The sequence below is a fragment of the Aegilops tauschii genome, chromosome 1, assembly GCF_002575655.3.
Source record: "Aegilops tauschii subsp. strangulata cultivar AL8/78 chromosome 1, Aet v6.0, whole genome shotgun sequence".
NCBI lineage: Eukaryota > Viridiplantae > Streptophyta > Magnoliopsida > Poales > Poaceae > Aegilops > Aegilops tauschii.
In genome coordinates, this window is record NC_053035.3 from 179,370,895 (window position 1) to 179,384,248 (window position 13,354).

The following is a 13,354-nucleotide window of genomic DNA, read 5'->3' on the forward strand; positions in this document are numbered from 1 at the left end:
ACTCTCTTTCTATCTCTCCCACATACGGACCAGCCCCAGCTCCTTCCCTATATATATATATATATGTCGTGACTCTTTTCATAGCTCCCTAATGTATCATCGTTCTCAGTCTTGCATGTTTTTCTCTACACCATCTATTCTATATCTCTCATGAAGTACCTATCACACACACGATGACTCGCTTCCCTTGTGTCTCCGTACATAGGCCAGTTTCGAACAACATCAACATTGTCTCCCTATCTATACGCCGCTTCTACACACAAACGACCCCTCTCTTCCTCTCTCTCTCTCTCTCTCTCTCTCTCTCTCTCTCTCTCCCTCGCTAGCTCTCTCTCGCTCTCACACCCCTCTGCCACACACACTCAATGTCTCCTCCAAAGAGTCAGCTCCCCGCCCGCACCCATGCTATCCCGCTACTACACATGCCTTTGTCTCTCTTTGACACACATGTCACACCATTCCCCCTTCCCTATACTAGGTTTACATCATTAGTGGTCTCTCTTCTCCACATACACACACTCCCTCTCTCACACACACACACGCGCGTGCACAAACACACACAGACATGCACAAACACCCATCTATCTAGATCCTTCTTTTAAGACACACACCCTTGCACATTCTCTCCAGCTCTACGTATGTATATATACCCCATTCTCTCTCTAGCTCAGATGCACACCAAAATTCTCCATCTCTCTAACTCACACATCTCTCCCCATGTCCGCATGTGTATCTCACACACCCACTCTCTGATTATGTCTATGTGTCTCCATGTTACACAACACAAAGCCCCATGCACATGTCTCTCTCTATCCTCCACACATAGACACAAACAATCTCATATCATTGCCTCAGTCTCTACACTATCACACACGCACGTTGTCTCTCTCTCTCGCACACACGCTCAACAAAGGTTTTCCCATGAATAACTTACCGTCTATTCATCAACGGTCGTGGCAGTACGGTGAACACGAGACGTGAAAAAGAATAAATCTACACGTGCGTAGACCACCTAGTATGACTACTAGGACTAGAGCAGGCCGAAAGCACCCCGCCGTCACCCCCTCCTTATCGGCGATGGGAAAACCTTTGTTTTACACAGTCGAAAAGTCCTCGTGCTAAGGCCCCACATGCTCAGCCATTGAATAGAATGTAGATCCAAGTTTACGGAAACAAGTATCGATAATATATTTGTATCTCCATACTTATGTGTCTTCTCTTATTAAAAAACTGAGTTGGTGATGATGGTACGCCTGCCATCTTGCAATATAGACCGTCCAATCTATATCTGATGGATAGAAATTAAACTAAAAGATACCCGCACCTCTCTCCACATTTGCAGACAAGGCCTTCCCCGTTCATCCTTATCTCCAACAAGTTGGGAAATTAAAAATGGAAGCCTTTGGAACAAATTGGCATGGTGGTCACTGCCGGCGTCGTCCATCCCCATGCCTCCGCTCAGTCCGACCACCAATCACCACCACGCCCCACTCCTCCTCACCTTATCTCTCCTCTTTATCGATATATCATTAGTTTTTACACATGGGATTACTCCCGCATGGATCAATCACAACAGGTGTTTTATAAAAAAAATACATCTTGATGTTCCGTGCAATGCACGGACATCTTGCTAGTACTCCTATAGAAGACTTAGTTGGTGATGATGGTGTGTCTGCCATCCGTCATTTCTGACCATAGATCTACATCTAACGGCTGTGAGGTAAGTTGTTGCCTTTTCTCAACAACATCCGACTGCTCTACCAATTTGCAGAAAACCCTTAATTAGTATCTTAAAACCAACCGCATCCCTCCCTCACCTCACCAAAACAGCCCAAGGAATATATTCTGATTGAAACATAATATATCTCTATGATATATGTATATCAAAATTAGAGTGTTTTCTACCAAGTTTGTGAATAAGTATTCTTCTAATTATGATCCGTTGCAACACGCGTGAACATTGCTAGTATTTCCAACCATGCAAAAAATGCTAGTATTTCCATAGTTTCGAGTTTTCCATCAAGATATTAGTCACTCATGGTTGATATTTAGTTTGAATTACGTACACATAGGCACTATGTAACTAGCCACGCTTATTGGCTTCCAAAGCTTAACTTTCACTCCTACTTACAGTATGTAGAGTATTTAACAAAAAACTACCACTTTCAACCAGCCCTAGGAAGAAACTATTGTACAAAAAATAGCAAAAACATACCCAAAATTTCATAATCCGCGCCAAAAAACTACTACCTAGTACCGATAGGCTCGCTTAAACCCGTTTATGACAGGGTTGGCCCACACGTCCGTGCTGGCGAGGCAGCTTAAACCAACACATTGTGTTCGACCGTTGACAGAGGGACCCACATCTGACCTTCTATCTTGTTCTTCCTCCTCCAATAATTATTTTTCCTGAACATTACTTCAAACAATACTTATGCGTGTTCGTCGGTGGCGCCGGTGATGAGCGAGTTGGCCGCCGCTCCGCCGGACGGGCCGAACGCCGCGCTGGCCTCCGCACGGGTTGGCTAGCTGGCCCGAGCATGACTCAGCGCGAGCAAGCCGTCGCGCTGGCCTTCGCTCGAGCCAGATGGCTGACCTCAGCGTGGCGCGCGCTAGCAAGCCGCCACACCGCCGTGCCAACCTAGCTAGCAAACCTTGCAGACAAGTAGCTGGATGCATCCAGTAGGGTGTGTGCTATCTTGGCGAGCTAGCGGTCGCGAGCGCCGGACGGAGCGGGCATCCGGGCTGCCGCAAGATGGGCTCCGCACCGCCGGCGGTTTTGACCTCGCCTTCTGTCGGCGGCGGTAGCTACGTCCCATGGCCGAGGATGACTAGGTGGATGAGCCGGAGGTAGGAGGTCACTCGAGGATTTTTGTACATACTGACATGTAGGTCCCACAAGTCATAACGCCTAACTTGCTGATCGAATAGAAGGCGTTGACTTAAGGGGCGACATGGGTTGAAACGTGCCTATAACGGTACTTTCTAGAGTAGTCGTTTCTTGGTTGGGCTGGTTGGTAAGTGGTAGTAGTTTCTTGGCATTATTAGTGGTTTCTTGTAAGGAACAATCTACTAGCGACAAAAGGCGATTCTAGGTTGTGTTGTACTCCAACGAGTACTACTAGTGGTCGCGGGAGTGTATAGCTCATTTTGTGGGTTCGATCCTGGCCAAACGCACGGCGGCCTTTTTTCTAAATAGTAACCTCGCTGCGAGCCAATATTGTACACTGGTAGTTTGACTTTTGAAGTCGAACAGACGTGTCACACCACAATCTGGGTGCACTGGATAGCCCAGCCACGTGAACTGGTTTTCCCTCCCATCATCTCGTGGCTCGCGTACTAGAGTAGTACTCCTATATATCAATTCACACCATGCAAAGTTTTTCGCCTGGGTGCTCGCCCTAGCCGCACCTTGCTTGCAGCTTCCTCATCAGCTAGCATATTTAAACTAGCGCCTCCCAATTAAGCCCGAGGAGCTGGAAAAGCCTGGCGCAGCATTGGGAACTGTGCGATATAGCTCTGTACGTAAAGTGCTAGTACTCTACTACTTTGTAGCTTGTGGCGTTGCACACACTATAAAAGAAATTCCTCTTGACGTGATTTTTTTTGTTTTGAAACGGAGGCAAAAGCTTTGCTCATTTCATTTATAAAGAAGGAACTACTAACAAAGTTCGACGAGATCCATTACACCTTTACAAATGGAAGCGAAAAGCCTAGTCTCACTGTATCAAAGAACTCAAATGTTTTGCCCTCGGAGTAACCGCTGCTGATAAACAGGCTGCTAGTGTGTGCGTGAGAGGAGCGGCTGAGTAGGCCAGCTACATGCTTGAATAGAGCATGGAGAGTATGCACTACGCAGGTGTACTTTCCCTGCATTGATAGTACAACGATGGTTCTAGAGAACAGTGGTACCCTCCACTTGCAACTGTAGCTCCTTGTCCTTGAGATTCTAGAGTTCAAAACTGGTGCACTATAGAAGTGCAGTACATCGCACTACTAGTTGAGAAAGTAGTACTACTATTGCTACAGTACGAGTACATAGTAAATAATAGCCTCACCATCACGGGGCACAAGGCACTACCACTATGCGTGCCCGCATAATTTCCTTAGCGAAGGGAAGAGGCCCTGCGGATACTATGCTCTTATCTCCTCCTCGCCAGTTCCCCTCCCCCCGAAGAGAAGGCAGTTCATCGCTGCTCCCATGGATTCGCCAGGCGGTTCTCCTCCTCGTCAGGGCTGGGAGACCTTCGATGACGATCCTCTGGGGGAAATCGCACGCCATTCTGACGTCCTCACTGCCGCAAGACTTGGTGCTTCCTGCACCAATTTTTTTAATACGGTGCTTAAACAGGCTTGGGAAAAGGCCATGCTTATTGGTCTTCCATGTGTCCTCGAGGAGAAGGTTATTCTATGGGACAATCCTTCGAATAGTCCACCGCTCCCTGGCCATGGTTGCACGTTGACTCCGCTAGAGTTGTCGGCGTTGAGAGGTAGTCGGATTTTGTCCGATGAGCAGGTCGGTCATGGAGTTTGATCATGTAGTACTTAGTTATTCCATCCCACAATTTCTCCGCTGCCCATCGTCTTATATATAGGTCTGGGTTGGTGCCAACGAAGATTGGCTTGCATACCTCCGGTCGGATACCACCATCATTTTGCACAACATCCACAGCAGTGTGGCTGTTCCTGTAGACCCCTTCTCCACCATTGGGATCGGCCTTCCAGACTGGCTAGGCTTGAATACATATGATGATGCCTACATGAGATTGAAGAAGATAGCAATTGCGGACCCACCGACAAAGCAATGCGGCTACAATGATTACTATCTCATCGCGGTGTTCGACATAAGGATTGCCATCAATACAAGAGGCAGTAACGGCAGAGGCTGGCACATGTTGGTCGCGGCAGATTTGTACCCCTACACGTTCGAAGATGTCGTGCGCCATGTAGGCCGCATCTTCGCGGTGACAAGCCAGGGGACTTGTTTCATCTTGTTGCCATCCTACGGTATGGGAGATTACAAACGGAATGCACAAACCATCATTTGCATCCCTAACAGTACTCCATTATTTTGCAGGGACTAGTCATCCCCCGATCAAAATAAGATTACAGATCCTAGATGTGCATTTGCATCTGCGATTCCGTCTAAGATGGAACCTTGTAGCTGACTTTGGCATATTGGGATCAACAATCTTAGCAATCGTTACCCATGGTACCACTGATGTGCAACATGGTCACACAATCTACCACGATCGACCGTCACCATCTACCCAGGTATTCCATTTTCTCATTGTTGTGTGTTAGAGTAGTAGAGTAGTACTTGTTCCTTATTTTGTTTTTTTGACTGGGACATGTTTACTGTACCAGTAGTACAATTTAGAATTATATTTTTTAACCCTCTCGCCCTCTCTTATATTGTTGTACTACTTACTAGAACTAGTAGGAGTACTTTTTACCTTGGAGGATGCGTATAGCTAGCTAGGCCCTTGAATACTTGAACCCACTACCTCCGACCATTTTTGTTTTTCCATGTCTTATTATCTCATCCATGTAGCCAAGAGTGGCTATATATAATAAGCCGGTTATTTTACTTCCTCTATACCGGAGTAGTACTATTTGCTGCACAGTATTACTGACCGCCATATTTGAGCACAACATTATTATGAATGTACGTCACCATGTGTCCATATCTGAGATGTCGCGTGTACCAGATGAACGGTGCCGAGTTCGACCCCCGTGGTGCTATGTGGGTGCCGAGGAACACTCTTGGAGAGTACTCGCTTTTCATTGGGGACAGCTACCCCATTGTGAAGCAGATGCCACCTTCCGTGCATGACACCGAAGGCCTGCCGTTCATGAAGCATGGTTGTGTCTTCAGTGCGCACCGCCGGATGAACGACATGCTAGGACACACTATCCCTGATTTATGTCGCTTCAGCTTGGATGAGTCTCCATCGTGTGGAACCGGACTGGAAAGCTGTGACAATGATTCCCATTGCCCACCGTTATGGGTCGTGCCATCCATGAAGAACACGTGGGACTGGAACCTGGAGGACGACATGGAGCCCATCTATAACATGTAAGTGGAGTATGGTAAATTGTGAATGGTAGCGCTGTGAATATATGTAGACTAGTCATGCACAAATTTATCACATGAAGTGGAGATGAACTTGTGTGGCATACTGGCATTTGTCCTTTAGAATTTATTACGATTAAATGTGTTATGTGTACGTGCAACTTGTGTGGTTGTGGCACGGGCTCACGCTCTTTGAGAAAAAAGGTGGCACACTTTGGATATAGGTGACGTGGCGGCATCGTACAGTAGCATCATTCTCTATAGTTGCAGCACTCCTACTAGGACGACAACTCCTATAAACCTTGCGCTTGGATCTTTGCCTCTTCGGGAGGTTCAACAGTTCGTACTCGTGTGAACCATGCACTTGGCTCTTCGCCTCTTCGGAAGGTCCAACAATGATGATACTACAGTACACTATGCTTCTGGCAATCTGACAGTGAATGAACTGCTACACGTCCACCGCGAGGGCGAGGGCGAGGCAGAGGGCGCTATAGTCAAAACTCTCTCCTCGTCCTGCGAGCCACCGCGCGCGTGGGCGAGGGAGAGGGCGTAGGCGTACATAGTAAGCAAGCTTCTCCTCGTCATGTGAGCCACCACGTGTGGGCAAGGGAGAGGGCATAGTAAGCAAGCTTCTCCTCATTCGGCGAGTTGACGGGACACATCAAAGTAGTACTAGTCCATACTGCGTCCTGTCCGGTTAATATGGCTTAATTTGAAATGAGAAAAATACACTGGCGGTCAACGTATGTAACAATACACTCATTACGGTCACTATAAAGTTTTGCAGTGATTATACGATCACTAGCTCACCGTAGAGCACCGTATTGCACCCTACTGACCGGCCACATAGTCGACATGGCACTTTTTTGACTGGTTAAATTGACACCTAATTACTGGGTCGCACCTGTCAGTTGGCAGAGTAAAGAAATCAGTTAAACAAAACTTTACGCAGGCACGACAGGAGTCCAACCCTTGCGCGCGAACCACCCTGGCTGTGTATGTGAGTGCATGCATGTGTACTCCCTCGGTCTTCCAACAAAGAGTGTACATCTACACTCCCAATGCACTTAGCCTTTAATCTAATCGATATTGATTGACTAATGCACCAACTTATGCTCTAGCTATAGGCTACATGTCTATCCTTAATTACAACATGCAACAACCTTCATTTAATCTTCTTCTCTCAATGGTCGCATGCACACATAAGTCTGCTACTTTTGGGCGTTAATTATGCCATGAAGTTCCGGTTCCTCTTGGTCAATGTGTAAATCTCTATATGTATAGTCTTTCACGGACGGAGGGAGTAGGTTGAGCACTTGAGCGTGTGTGTTACGTCGTGTGCTGTGTGCCGCATGGATGCGTGAGTGTTGCGTGCGTGCATGTGTACGTGTGAGTGTTGCATGTTGCATGCATGCATGAGGCTTTTACTCCCTCCCATTGACATGTTCATATTTCAAGCTTGATTAAAACGTTGCATGCAAGAATTAATAGGAAACTCTCCAACGTAAAAGTTCTGGTCATTTGTTCCTCGCGCGTGCATTCCAATTAATACGTTCGTAAACACAATTTTCTTGAGAAAAACGAGCCCATTATTGAGTACTTTTGGAAAAAAAATTCTTCGGGCACTCATCATTTACTACTACCTTGGTTGATGATTCTTTTATTGATCTGTATATATATAAACCTCCGTCCTGGTTTAATGCCCCCCTTCGTACTTAGTGTAAAATTTTGACCGTAAATTTAACTAACAAAGTGTCAATGCATATCATAAAAAACTATGCCATTAAAAACTATGTTCAAATACGAATCTAGTGATATGACTTTTGGTGAAATGCATTAACATTTATTTAGTTAAATAGATAGTCAACTAGTACTCCTAAATTATTGGTGCCGGGTGCCTTGGCCAATGTTTCATCTTGTTGGGCAGGATGGGAGTAGAGGCATAGGGATACTGTAGATAGGAAGTCTTGGCGATCTATTATTCCCCATCTCGGTCAGAGAGAACTATTCAATTAGTCTTCACAATGACGTGACAATACACACTGCAGCAGATGGGACACTTAATTAATAAGCTGAACCAGCGTGTTGGTGTTACTAAATCAGCCTTACCCAGTACTGCCATCATGTTTGCCAGTGGAGCACGCTTACGCACCTCTCTCTTCCATTAACTGACATATGGGCCCTCTTGAGGTAGAAACATATCATCGTCTTAACTATTTACAGTCTGAAGGACGGTATATCCTTGAAGTAGTACTAGTAGAATTGAGATTTAATGCACTTTCTTCCCCGTCTTTCCCTCTTCTTCCACCTTTCTTATTCTTCCTCCTCTCTTCCCCATTGTCGGCCGCACACCATTTCACCCCGCTCACTGGTCGCCCGCCCACGCCATCTTCCTTGGTAGCTCACGCGTACGATATCCCCCGCTCACTGCTTGGCCACATGCGCCATCTTCTTCGCTCGCCCGCCCGAATCCACTTCCCCGCTCGCTCGCAGGCACCAAAAACCGCAATCACTCAGCGCCCTAAAAAACCCTATGGCATAACCGACTAACATGCAGAGCTACGATTGGAATTCCCTCCCTGATGTTCTCTTGGAGCAGATCTATAATCGTATGGACCTGCTCAGCACCGTCTGTCTGGCCGCATGCTCGGTGTCTTTGTACCGTCTACTCGTCTGCAACCGGCCGGCCCTTTTCAAGACACCCTTCTTGCTGATGCCCGATCCTCGCAGGAGGCTTAGACACCGACTTAACGATCCTACGGAGGTTGTCGTGGTGCCCCTCGACATGGTGCCACTACTCGTCCACCTGTCCTTCATGCGCGGCCACTACTTGGCGGGCATGAAGGCCAACCGGATCGTCCTCATCCACCAATCCGGTAGTCCGTGGCATCTCGTGGATATCTACACCCAGCGAGAGATCACCCTTCCATCATTGGATACCGCCGCCGTCGAGCCTCGCAGCCCGCTGGACACTCCTGCCTACTACGCACGAGACGCGTCGAGCTTTGTGCGACCTCCATTTTCTGAAGGTTGTAATCTGCGAAGTGCCCACACCATCAGAAGACTACATGGATTACAAGCTCATTGCCTTGTTCAACATGGGATATAAATCACCATGAACATAAATATCATAGAGGCTATGTTGATTTTGTTTCAACTACATGCGTGAACATGTGCCAAGTCAAGCCACTCGAATCATTCAAAGGAGGATACCATCCTATCATACTACATCACAACCATTTTAATTTCCATGTTGCCACGCAAGGTAAAAACCATTATAAACTCCTAGCTAATTATGCATGGCATGAGTAACTATAATCTCTAATTGTCATTGCAAACATGTTTCATTCATAATAGGCTGAATCAGGAATGATGAACTAATCATATTTACAAAAACAAGGTAGGTCGAGTTCATACCAGCTTTTCCTCATCTCAATCATTTCATCATATATCGTCATTATTGTCTTTCACTTGCATGACCGAACGGTGTGGATAATAATAATAGTGCACGTGCATTGGACTAAGCTAGAATCTGCAAACATTTATTCAAAGGAGAAGACAAGGTAATATGGGCTCTCTGTTAGATCAACAATAATTTATATGAGAGCCACTCAACATTTTCATCGTGGTCTTCTCCTCTCGGCCCCCAAAGAAAAGAAAAGAAATTCAAAGAAACACACTGAAATATTTTTGGAGTTTTTGTTTTTGTAAGGAAGAAGAACAAGAACGAGAAAAACTACTTACACGGGAAATCTCCCAACAAGCAAAACAAGAACAAGAAATCTTTTTGGGTTTTCTTTTAATTTTACTACTAAACATGCATAGAAAGTAAACTAACTACAACTAATATATTTTTTTGGGTTTTCTTAAGGTTTTCAAACACACAAGAAGAAAGCGAAAAAAGAAATAAACTAGCATGGATATTACAATGAAAAAGTATGAGCACTGACAACTGAAATGAGTGTGTGATCATGAATGTAATGTCGGTGAGGAATACGTACTCCCTCAAGCTTAGGCTTTTGGCCTAAGTTGGTCTATGCCCATGGATCAAAGTAGTTCTCTCCGGTGTACTGAGGAGGATCCTGGGGGTTCCACTGGTTAGCGAGCTCCTGTGGATCCCACTGATAAATAGACTCCTGGTATGGATCATGTGATGACTCTGGCTCAGGAGGTGGGGATCGTGTCCCCTTGATACGTCTCCAACGTATCTATAATTTATAAAGTAGTCATGCTATTATATTATCCATCTTGGATGTTTTATGGGCTTTACTATGCACTTTTATATTACTTTTCGGACTAACCTATTGACCCAGAGCCTAGTGCCAGTTTCTGTTTTTTCCCTTGTTTCAGTGTTTCGCAGAAAAGGAATATCAAACGGAGTCCAAATGGAATGAAACCTTCGGAAAAGTTATTTTTGGAAAGAAAGCAATACGGGAGACTTGGAGTGCACGTCAGGGGATCAACGAGGAGAGCACGAGGCAGGGGGGCGCGCCCACCCCACTGAGCGCGCCCTCCACCCTCGTAGGCCCCTCGTGGCTCCCCTTACCGACTTCTTTCACCTATATATTCCCATATACCCTAAAACCTTCGGGGAACAGAATAGATCGGGAGTTCCTCCGCCGCAAGCCTCTGTAGCCACCAAAAACCAATCGGGACCCTGTTCCGGCACCCTGCCGGAGGGGGGATCCCTCACCGGTGGCCATCTTCATCTTCCCGGTGCTCTCCATGACGAGGAGGGAGTAGTTCACCCTCGGGGCTGAGGGTATGTACCAGTAGCTATGTGTTTGATCTCTCTCTCTCTCTCTCATGTTCTTGAGGTGATACGATCTTGATGTATCGCGAGCTTTGCTATTATAGTTGAATCTTATGATGTTTGTCCCCCTCTACCCTCTTGTAATGGATTGAGTTTTCCCTTTGAAGTTATCTTATCGGATTGAGTCTTTAGGGATTTGAGAACACTTGATGTATGTCTTGTCGTGCGTATCTGTGGTGACAATGGGATATCACGTGATTCACTTGATGTATGTTTTGGTGATCAACTTGCGGGTTCTGCCCGTGAACCTATGCATAGGGGTTGGCACACGTTTTCGTCTTGACTCTCCGGTAGAAACTTTGGGGCACTCTTTGAAGTTCTGTGTGTTGGTTGAATAGATGAATCTGAGATTGTGTGATGCATATCGTATAATCATACCCACGGATACTTGAGGTGACATTGGAGTATCTAGGTGACATTAGGGTTTTGGTTGATATGTGTCTTAAGGTGTTATTCTAGTATGAACTCTTGAATAGATCGATCCGAAAGAATAACTTTGAGGTGGTTTCGTACCCTACCATAATCTCTTCGTTTGTTCTCCGCTATTAGTGTCTTTGGAGTGACTCTTTGTTGCATGTTGAGGGATAGTTATATGATCCAATTATGTTATTATTGTTGAGAGAACTTGCACTAGTGAAAGTATGAACCCTGGGCCTTGTTTCCTAGCATTGCAATACCGTTTATGCCCAGTATTATCATTAGTTACCTTGCTGTTTTTATAATTTCAGATTACAAAAACCTATATCTACCATCCATATTGCACTATAAACCATCTCTTCGCCGAACTAGTGCACCTATACAATTTACCATTGTATTGGATGTGTTGGGGACACAAGAGATTCTTTGTTATTTGGTTGCAGGGTTGTTTGAGAGAGACCATCTTCAACCTACGCCTCCCACGGATTGATAAACCTTAGGTCATCCACTTGAGGGAAATTTGCTATTGGCCTACAAACCTCTGCACTTGGAGGCCCAACAACGTCTACAAGAAGAAGGTTGTGTAGTAGACATGAAGATTTTTTCTGGCGCCGTTGCCGGGGAGGCTAGGTGAGCGGCACTCACACCCCATCAACTAAGCTCTTTTCTGGCGCCGTTGCCGGGGAGGTGAGTGCTTGAAGGTATATCTTTAGATCTTGCAATCGAATCTTTTTGTTTCTTGTTTTAGCACTAGTTTAGTTTATAAAAGAAAACTATATAAAAAATGGAATTGAGTTTACCTCATACGCTTCATCTTTTTAATATCTTCTGTGAGTATGATGGGAAGGAAAATTGTGCCAAAGTGTTAGAAGAAGAATGCATTAAAATGTTTGGCACTAAATCTTTGAATGATGAGCATGATTGCAATGTTGTTAGTATGAACTCCTTGAATATCCATAGTACTAATGATGATTGCACTAGTTATGATGAAAATGCCTCCTATAAACATGTCAATTTTTGTGGAGTGCATTGGGTTTGCAAGTACACACCAAATAGGGAAGATAGATATTGCAAGAGGCATAAGCATTTAGAAACTAAATGGTTGCAAGAAAGGCTAAATGTTAGTGCTGAAAATTTAAAATTTCTTAGCCATACTTGTGAACTTTGCAATGAACTTGGTCATTTAAATATCAAATCCAAATTGTTTCATGATCGAATCGTGTCCAAAAATTGTGATGACTTGATTTCCCTTGCACATGATAATGAACTTAGTTTCCTTTTGGGTTATGAAGAAATGAAATGTCAAACTAAGATTATTCCAGAATATAACCTCGAGAAATTCCTCGATATTGATCTAGGAGAAATTTATATGTATTGTGCGGTGAATTGCATTGAAAATCCTTATATTGCCAATTACATAAAGAAATAAAACAAATAGAAGATGAAGAGAATGCTAATGAAAGGGAAGAGACTTCCCAATATCCTCCTATTATTTCTTATGATGAATCAGGTAACGAGGAGGAACTTTCTATTCAACCAATCTCATTAATAAGGAGCTCCAAAAAGAGGGTTAAACCCACACATGATGTGGTGAAGAAGAAGAAAATAAAAAGGAAGAGAGGTAAAAAGATATCTCCCCCAAATAATGTTGCTCCTATTATTGGTGTGCCTAATGAAAATGAATCAAAAATAATTGTGGAAGATGATGCACTTGATGATGATCTCGTTATGCCTATTGCTTGTTGTGATGATTATGATTGGGAAGATAATGATACTTCTTATGATCTTGAAAATCTTTTTGTCACTTTCTTGAAAGAATATGATAATTGCTATACTATTAGTGCTATCCATACTATTAATGATGAGAGTGATTATGTTTATGATATGAAAAGGCCCAAGCTTGGGGATGCTATGTTTGATGAACATGATGTTTTTGAGAATATATTTGCTGAAATTAATGTTTGTCCCAAGCTTGGGGATGCTACGTTTGATGAAAATGATATTTTTAGCCTCCCAAGTTTTGATATGCAAAGTTGTTATGATGATAG